Raw genomic sequence first — 10,442 nt, forward strand, 5'->3', positions numbered from 1 at the left:
TTAGTTAAATAAAATCTATCTTTGTGCAATCTAAGTGTCACATGATCTCAGTATATATACACCTGTTCTGAAAGGCCCCAGAGTCTGCAACACCACTAAGCAAGGGGCAACAACAAGCAAGCGGCACCATGAAGACCAAGGAGCTCTCCAAACAGGTCAGGGACAAAGTTGTGGAGAAGTACAGATCAGAGTTGGGTTATAAAAAAATATCAGAAACTTTGAACATCCCACGGAGCACCATTAAATCCATTATTTAAAAAATAGAAAGAATATGGCACCACAACATACCTGACAAGAGAGGGCCGCCCACCAAATCTCACGGACCAGGCAAGGAGGGCATTAATCAGAGAGGCAACAAAGAGACCAAAGATAACCCTGAAGGAGCTGCAAAGCTCCACAGATTGGAGGATCTGTCCATAGGACCACTTTAAGCCGTACTCTCCACAGAGCTGGGCTTTACGGAAGAGTGCCAGAAAAAAGCCATTGCTTAAAGAAAGAAATAAGCAAACACGTTTGGTGTTTGCCAAAAGGCATGTGGGAGACTCCCCAAACATATTGAAGAAGGTACTCTGGTCGGATGAGACAAAAATTGAGCTTTTTGGCCATCAAGGAAAACGCAATGTCTGGCGCAAACCCAACACCTCTTATCACCCCGAGAACACCATCCCCGCAGTGAAGCATGGTGGTGGCAGCTTCATGCTGTGGGGATGTTTTTCATCGGCAGGGACTGGGAAACTGGTCAGAATTGAAGGAATGATGGATGGCGCTAAATACCGGGAAATTCTTGAGGGAAACCTGTTTCAGTCTTCCAGAGATTTGAGACTGGGATGGAGGTTCACCTTCCAGCAGGACAATGACCCTAAGCATACTGTTAAAGCAACACTTGAGTTGTTTAAGAGGAAACATTTAAATGTCTTGGAATGGCCTAGTCAAAGCCCAGACCTCAATCCAATTGAGAATCTGTGGTATGACTTAAAGATTGCTGTACACCAGCGGAACCCATCCAACTTGAAGGAGCTGGAGCAGTTTTGCCTTGAAGAATGATAAAAAATCCCAGTGGCTAGATGTGCCAAGCTTATAGAGACATACCCCAAGAGACTTGCAGCTATGTCCACGACCAATGCTGGGTGCTTGAGTGACACCTGCACATGAATATATAATGTACTTGTGAGTCGTGTTTGAGAAAGTGCTTGAGACAGTCCTGTTCTCCAAGAACGATGCTGCTGCCCTCTCTCCTGAAGAGCCTAGTTACTGTATCTAATCAGTGTTATGTTTATTTAATTGCATGGGTTCATTATTACTAATCATCATTCAGGCTACTTTGTTTCTTGTCCTTGGCATTGTCCATGTGACAGAGTAGAGCCCACTTCACTGGTCAGCTGAGGACACAACACACACACACTACACGATACACTCAGGCCTTACCTCAATCAGAACAATAACACACACGTGGAGGACTACACCCATGTGAAGGACATCACAGCCCACTGAAAAGGCACGTCATCTAAAGGACCATGGGTAATTATAGGGCACTGTGGGGACAGACAATAACATAAAAAACTGAGTGGATGTGGAAGGAAATTATGATTCTGAACTGCCAGTGGTGTAAAGTAATCAATGTAGCGGTTTCAGGGGTTGTGTGGTGGATGGACGTTATGTGCCTGCAAGGTTTCTTTGTTTTTTGGCTGCCAGAACCAGGGACAGCACTGTGAAGTATTCCCCAGAGGCAGGACCACGGACAGCTCAGGGGAAAACTTCTAGACTGCAGCAGAACAGCCACACCTATCTCCAGTTGTAATCATAGCCAAACTGCAGACAGGTGAAACCAATCAGGGCCTCTACTTAACCACGCCCTGGGTTTTCTTTGTTTGTCTTTTCTTTGACCCCGGCAGGTGAAGGAGTAGGAGGTTATTGGGAGACAGAATGTACGGTGGAGAAGGAGGATTAACGGAAGAAAGGAACTTATGATTTCAACCGAGCTATACGCTCTCACAACAAAACAATCACTCACAAAGACAAGGGGAACAGAAGAGAACACTTATACACATACTAATTAGGGGAATTAGCACCAGGTGTGTGTGATTGACAAGACATGACAAGTGGAGTGATGAGAATGGGATCGGCAGTAGCTAGTACTCCGGTGACGAACGCCGAAGCCTGCCCGAACCAGGAGGGGGGGCAACCTCGGCGGAAGTCAGGGAGGGATTGAGGATGTCCTGCCTTGGGACCCAGCACCATTCCTCCGGACCGTACCCCTCCCACTCCACGAGATACTGAAGGCCCCCCACCCAATGCCTCAAATCCAGGATGGAACGGACCGAGTACGCCGGGGCCCCCTCAATGTGAGGAGGTGGAGGAACCTCCCATACCTCAGACTCCTGGAGCGGACCAGCTACCACCGGCCTGAGGAGAGACATATGAAACTAAGGGTTAATACGGTAATCAAGGGGGAGTAACAACCTGTATGTCACCTCGTTTATTCTCCCCAGGACTTTAAAGCTTCCTCTGGGTGCACACTGAGCATGAGGAAACATACACCCTCACGTCCTTAGCCAAGGTAGGCCACCAGTACTTCTCGGTCAGGCAGCGCATTGTACGACCGATACCTGGATGACCAGAGGAGGGTGACGTGTGTGCCCAGTAGATCAGACGATCACGGATAAGCGCAGGCACGTACTGCAGCCCAGCTGGACACTGCGGTGGAGATGGATCTGTGCGTAATGCCTGCGCTATATCTGCATCCATCGCCCATACTACCGGCGCCACAATGCATGAGGCCGGGAGTATGGGGGTGTTGTCTCTGGGTCTCTCCTCTGTGTCATACAACCGAGATAGTGTGTCTGCCTTCACGTTCTTCGTGCCCGGAATGTATGAGAGTGTGAAATCAAACGTCCTCGCTGCCCGAATGTACTCCAGGTTACGGTGGTCTGTCCAGACGAGGAAAGGGTGTTTCGCCCCTTCGAGCCAATGCCTCCACACCATCAAAGCTCGGACAACAGCCAACAGCTCCCGATCACCAATGCTGTAGTTCTGCTCCGCCGAGCTGAGCTTCTTAGAAAAGAAGGCACACGGGCGGCGCTTGGGTGGCGTGCCCGAGCGTTGGGATAAGACAGCTCCTATCCCTACCTTGGATGCATCCACCTCCACTACGAACGGTAGTGATGGATCGGTGTGAGCCAGTACCGGGGCTGAGGTGAACAGATCCCGCAATCTTCTGAATGCCAAATCAGCCTCAGCAGACCAGCGGAGCCGGGACGGCCCACCCTTCAACAAGGAGGTAACGGGAGCTGTGACCTTGCCAAAACACTGAATAAACCTTCGATAGTAGTTGGCAAAGCCAAGGAAGCGCTGCACCTCCTTTACCATGGTTGGAGTCGGCCAATTACGCACGGCTGCAATGCAGTCTCCCTCCATCTCCACACCTGTGGTGGTAATGTGATATCCGAGGAAGGAGATTGACTGCTGGAAAAACTCACACTTCTCTGCCTTGGCATAAAGATAATTTCCCAGCAGTCGGACCAGTACTTTGCGAACCAGGGACACATGCTCGGCACGCGTAGCGGAATACACCAGGATGTCATCGATGTAGACCACCACACCACGACCAAGCATGTCCCGAAACACTTCGTTCACAAAGGACTGGAAAACGGATGGAGCATTCATCAAACAGTAGGGCATCACCAGGTATTCATAATGCCCCGAGGTTGTGCTGAATGCTGTTTTCCACTCATCCCCTTCCCAATTACGCACCAGGTTGTAGGCACTCCTGAGGTCTAATTTGGTGGAAAAACGGGCCCCATGCATTGACTCAATCACTGAACGAATGAGGGTAGAGGATAACTAAATCGTACCGTCACATTATTCAGTGGTCGATAATCAATGCACGGGCGTAAACCGCCATCTTTCTTATTCACAAAGAAGAAACTCGAGGAGGCAGGTGAAGTGGATGGACGTATATACCCCTGGCGCAGGGACTCGGTGACGTATATTTCCATAGCCTCCGTTTCAGCCTGCGACAGGGGATGCACATCGTCTACCCGAAGGTTTATTGCACAATCCCCCTCCCGATGAGGTGGTAATTTAGTTGCTTGCGTCTTGGAAAACGCGAGCGCCAGATCATGGTATTCAGGGGAATGCGCACGGTGGGGGTACCGTCTGGACTTTCCACCGTGGTCGCACCATTGGAAACACCTAGACACCTACCCGGACAATCACGCGACCCCTCCGTAAGAACCCCCTGCGGCCATGAGAAATTGGGGTTCTGAAGGGCTAACCATGGGATATCCAAGACTACAGGGTAAGCAGTAGACTCAATAATCATAAAGGTGATCTGCTCAACATGTGTCTCCTGCATAATCATGGTGACTGGTACAGTAAATTCCTTAACCAACCCGGACCTTAATGGTCGACTATCTAGTGCTCTAATGGGGAGTGGAATGGTTAGGGGAACCAATGAAATGCCTTGACGGTGTGCAAATGCCCCATAAAATTCCCAGCTGTGCCTGACTCGACTAGTGCCTTACACTGGGAACCTACCAAGTGATCTGGAAAGGAGATAGATAAAGTACAGTGCGCCGCAAAGGGCTCTGAACACGTTTGGGTGTTCGTTACCTGGGGTGATGCGTGAGTACCCTGCCTACCGCCTCCAGACCCAAAAGAACGTTGACTGCGACGTGAGGTCGATTGTCCCTTCGTGCCACCAGAGTGGCACTGTCGCTGTCCTCCTGCACTCTCTCGACCGGCGGCTCCCCCCAGCTCCATCTGCTCGGGGTCAGAGTCGTCCAGAGTGGGAACAGGCAGACCCCTACCAGGACGTCCTCGGGCTGCTAGCAGATTGTCCAGCCGGATGACCATGTCCACCAGTTGGGAGAACGATAGCATAGCATCCCGGCAGGCTAGCTCCCGTCGGACGTCCTCCCTTAGGTGGCACCGAAAATTGTCTATCAGGGCCCGCTCCTTTCACCCGGACCCCGCTGCCAGTGTCCGGAACTCCAGCGCGTAGTCCTGAGCGGTCCTCGTCCCCTGCCTTAGATGAACCAGTCGTTCGCCCGCCTCTCGACCCTCAGGCGGGTGATCAAAAACGGCCCGAAAGAGGCGAGCAAACTCCCTGTAGTTCTCCAACGTGGTACCTCCCTCGTTCCATAGCGTGTTGGCCCACTCCAGGGCTCTCCCACAAAGGCAGGAAACGAGGACGGATACCTTCTCCCGCTCCCGGGGCTCCGGTCTGATGCTGGAGAAATATAACTCCAGTTGGAGTAGGAATCCCTTACATCGCGCTGCAGTCCCGTCAAATGCCGGTGGCTGGGATATCTGGATCCCTCCAGGGGCTGGGCTGTAGGTGGCTGGATCCGGTTGACCAGCTGGTCTCGATAGATCGGATCCTCTCCTCTCCAGGCGTTCAACCACCTGTAGAACCCGATCCATCGCTCCCCCCAAGCTGGCCAACATCGAGGAATGCTCCTGGACCCTTGCCACAACTCCAGGCATGCGGTCTTCTCCTGCTGACTCCATATCAGATCAGGTGAGTGATTCTGTGACGAGGTGTGAAAGAAGGAGTCAGGCGCAGGAGGTAAAATAGCGAAGTCCAGAGTTTAATCCGTTTGCATAAATCAAACGCCCAAGCGTCAAACGAAACTGTACAAGGGAAAACATCCACCTTGGCATAACACAGTGAAATGTAGCTCAACCGAGCTACATGCTCTCACAACAAAACAATCACTCACAAAGAAAAGGGGAACAGAGGGAACACTTATACACATACTAATTAGGGGAATGAGCACCAGGTGTGTGTGATTGACAAGACATGACAAGTGGAGTGATGAGAATGGGATCGGCAGTAGCTAGTACTCCGGTGACGAACGCCGAAGCCTGACCGAACCAGGAGGGGGGGGCAGCCTCGGCGGAAGTCGTGACAATTTCGGTATTTTACTGGGTGACTTTTTTATTTGAGTAATTTTCTATTAAGGTATCTTCACTTTTACTCTAAGTATGACAATTGGGTACATTTTCCACAACGGTGAACTGCATTGCTTGACTTAACTTGTTTGAATGAACAAGCTCATCTTGTGTTTCTATCTCTGAATTCTAGGCTGCTCCATCCACAAGAGGAGGAGGAAGGACTGTGCCAGTATAGCAGCAGAGGCGAGGGGGCAGTGAGATGTATCACACACATTGGAGCCAGTGTCTGTCCTTGTCTCGGGGGGTGATTGTGGAATTGTGGAGCACCTGGAGAGAAAAGACTGATCCCATCGTCTCCGGATGACTGATGCCTGGAGAATATTTCCAAAGGGAGCTCAGTGATGATGTCATACTTGAGGCCTGGAATCTAAGCCTGGGGAACAAGGCCTGCTTTCCAGCAAGGCTCATGACAATGCATGACAGGAGTGGCGACGTGACATACAAGCCTTGGCAGTTAGCGCCAGTCTCTGTACTTAACACAGTTTGCAGATAAAACTCAGTGACCCATTGTCGTTAAAAACGTACTGTTCTGTTCCAACACATTACCCCCAAAATCCAATCCACTTCATTTCCATTGAACTCGTTTCATACTTGGAGTCAGCCCAGTTTCGGTGTGCAGTAGCTAGATTCAGTTTTTATGGAGTTTCAGAACACTTGTCATGCAAGCAGCTAGGGGAAATATCAGGGACTGGAAATGGAATGGTGCTAATGTCATGGAGGTAGGTGAACCTGAGAGAATACACAGTCTTGATCCCAGGGAGATTGTGTGTGAGTGATGGCTTAGCTCACTGGCGGGCCCAACGACTGCATTGTCATCTGGTTTCCACTCTGCCAATCAGGTAAACGGGCTAGCGCTGTGTAAACCTCTGCCAATCAGGTAACCAGGGGCTGGCGCTGTGTAATCCTCTGCCAATCAGGTAAACAGGGGCTGGTGCTGTGTAAACCTCTGCCAATCAGGTAAACAGGGGCTGATGCTGTGTAAACCTCTGCCAATCAGGTAAACAGGGGCTGGCGCTGTGTAATCCTCTGCCAATCAGGTAAACAGGGGCTGGCGCTGTGTAAACCTCTGCCACATCAGGTGCACTGATGTGTGAACAATCAGACAGGTACAGCCTGTGTCACTCAACTGGTTAAGGAGAGAGATAAACATACAGTATGTAAGGACACACGTGCACCCAGACACATGCACATATGCACACTCACGCATGCAAACACACAAACAAGTACACACACACACCCTTCCACTATGTTTCAAGTCAACAACAATCCATTTCAAGGCAAGGATTTCACATTTCTAAGGAGGGTGAGGGTACACAATGATACAGTGAAAAATGAAGACGGGAATCTTGACAGTAAAAACCGTTTGAGAGAAATAAGCTTTTTGTGCATATGGAAAATTACTGGGATCTTTTATTTCAGCTCATGAAACATGGGACCAACACTTTACATGATACGTTTATATTTTTGTTCAGTATATGATGTTCTTGGGATTCCCGGTTGGATGCTTTCCGGAATATTTGTTGCTGTGGTGTTTTTTCAGTTCTCCGCAGGTATGGTATTCAACTGTCAGTTATGAAATATTATTTTGCCTAAAGGCTCCCTGCATACCATTTAAATAGTGTGAGAATGATAAACCATAACATAGATATTCATAGACCATTAAAACAAATAAAATGAAAAAACAAAACAAATATACTAGCCTGTGTTTTGTCCTGCTACATTTTATTAGTTCATTAGGACTATAATTAAAACAGTAGCTATTAGCCTTGTATAGAGTATATTACCATTGATTTTCTTGTTTCTTAGAAATATATTGAGTGTGTGTGAAATCATGCATGACTTCACCCATTCCTCTGAGATGGAGGGAAGTTCTGCACTGGATGCAGATGCAATGCGAAAGGCTAAGCCTGAGCCTACTTGTTTAACTTATCTTTCCTGTTGTTCCAATGGTTAAGCCTTGCCCTCAGGCACCCGTCAAATACATAAAATCTAATCAAGTTTTAAAGAATGATAACAATGAAAAGGAAAAAGGAAATGCGAAGCATAGTAATCTCGTGCACTAAGGAAAACGAAGAGCAAAGCACTGTGTCTGACAACCAAGGTCGTAAAGAATAGTTGAATTATCCTGGATTAGAATGATGACCAGAGCACAGAGCCTGTATTCTAATAGTGTTTACTTACTAGTTCAGCCTGCTGCCAGGTATTTACTTAGGCTGCATTGCTATTTCTGTTGTGCTCGTCATATACGGGTAAACAATTACAGTCGACACAAAGGAGACACTGCCTCTGTCTATTAGGGAGGGAGCCAGGCACTTTTATTGAAGCTTCACTGCTGCCAGGAGCTCGCTTGCGGTAGAGATACTTCTGGATGTCATCAATATGTTCGACAATATTGAGACTGAGGGCTCAATGATAATACACATCCCACCCATCTGTAGGTTGTTACAGTTATAGCCACTTATCTAGCTGACATTAAGACATGGTTATGTTGCATGCAATTGTCTCTGGCCTTCATTTGTAATAAATAAATCATATTTTGTCATCTCATGAGAAAATCTATGACAAGGCAATTATTATGATGGATATTAAGAGTTAAAGTGTCAGAAATGTCATTTGTTGGTACTGTAACTGATGATTTGTGTGATGTAACAGGATGTAAGCCATACTGTTGGGGCTGAGATCAACATAGGAACATATGAACAGCTCTCCTATCTCATCCTCCTGTTTACTAGTCATATACGGCGCATGTACTCTATGGTGTAGACTGAACCGTAAACATGAGCCTAGGGGAGAATCTAAATTGCATACTCCTCGCTTCCTCTCTCTTCTCGCTTCCTTCTCAAAACCCATTGGAGGAGAAGGTCAGAAGAGAACGATACCTCTAGCTTTCTCATCCAATGGGTCACGAGGAGGCGAGGAGCGAGGACGCGAGGAGTATGCAATTGAGAGTCTCCCTAGGGCTCCACGGGGACTTAGAAGGGTACACACTGCCACCAACAGGTCATTAGAGGTAACACCTCAGTGACGTAACAAAGTTCCCAGACTTCTTTTCGCTCTTTAAATGTCTAACCAAACGGCCAATTGAAGTGGCTGTCATTGTTCTCTACCCCATCTAATTCAGGAGTGGAACCCTCCATTCTGCCTGCTATGAAAATGCATCTATCATCCTGTCATTTCATTTGGGCCCCTCAGGAGTGAGACACAAAGGAGATAGCTAAAGGCAAAATGAATAATAGATTAGAGGTGAGAGGACAATCAGACATAATTAAAGATAGAAATGAGATTAGAATAGCAGAGAATGGAGATGACAAAGAGAGGGACAAGGAAGATGATCAGCGGTGCCTCTCTGGGACCTGTACACATTTCTGTCTGGTTCTTATCACTGTCTGATGAGAGAGAAGGGGAGGGAGAGGAAGACAGAGAGGGGGGGATAGAGAGAAAGAGAGAGGGGGAGAGAGAGAGAGAATGAGAGAGAGCGAGAGAGCGAGAGATGGGGAGAGATAGGGAGGTCTGGTCTCAATCACTGTCTGATGAGAGAGAGGGGGAGGGAGAGGAAGAGAGAGAGGGGGATAAAGAGAGCAGGGAGAGAAAGAGAGGGGGGAGAGAGAGAGAGAGAAAGCGCGCGAGAGAGAGATGAAGAGATCTAAGGTCACTGGTTGCTGGTTGCTGGTTGCTGGGACTGTGCAGCTGATATGGAGGATCTGTAACCATAGTGACATTGTCTATCGTTCTGCAGTAATCTCTAAGGGCTAGACACCTATTACTGAGTATTCTTTGAACCGCAAACAACTTTGATCTGCTTTCTTTTGTTTCATGTCATGATCCAGGTTGTATGCTAATGTGTGGAAACGTGTATAAAAACATGGTATGGTAAGTGATCCACATTTACTGTTGTTACTTGAGGGAACAGATTGAGAACAACGTCACCTGTCTTCAACCAGAACAGAGAGGATCACAAGAGAAGAGAGGAGGGGAGAGCAGAGGAGAGGAGGGAAGAGCAGAAGAGAGGAGGGGAGGGGAGAGCAGAAGGTTGTCTTCCAGCGGCCAGGCCATCTCTACTGCATCAGTGCCCTCAGAGTCACTCTGACACTCAGAGCTAAGGGGGCACACAGCTGCTGCTACATCACAGCAGATCTACATTACATGCAGTAGGCCAAAACTAAGATTGGTCGTCCACAGCTTACTGACAAAGAACACCATACCTACTGTGAAGTATGGGGGTGGAAACATCATGCTTTGGGGCTGTTTTTCTGCAAAGGGACCAGGACGACTGATCCGTGTAAAGGAAAGAATGAATGGGGCCATGTATCGTGAGATTTTGAGTGAAAACCTCCTTCCATCAGCAAGGGCATTGAAGATGAAACGTGGCTGGGTCTTTCAGCATGACAATGATCCCAAACACACCGCCCGGGCAACAAAGGAGTGGCTTCGTAAGAAGCATTTCAAGGTCCTGGAGTGGCCTAGCCAGTCTCCAGATCTCGACC

Source organism: Coregonus lavaretus (assembly GCF_964263955.1).
Source record: "Coregonus lavaretus genome assembly, chromosome: 24".
NCBI classification, from domain to species: Eukaryota; Metazoa; Chordata; class Actinopteri; order Salmoniformes; family Salmonidae; genus Coregonus; species Coregonus lavaretus.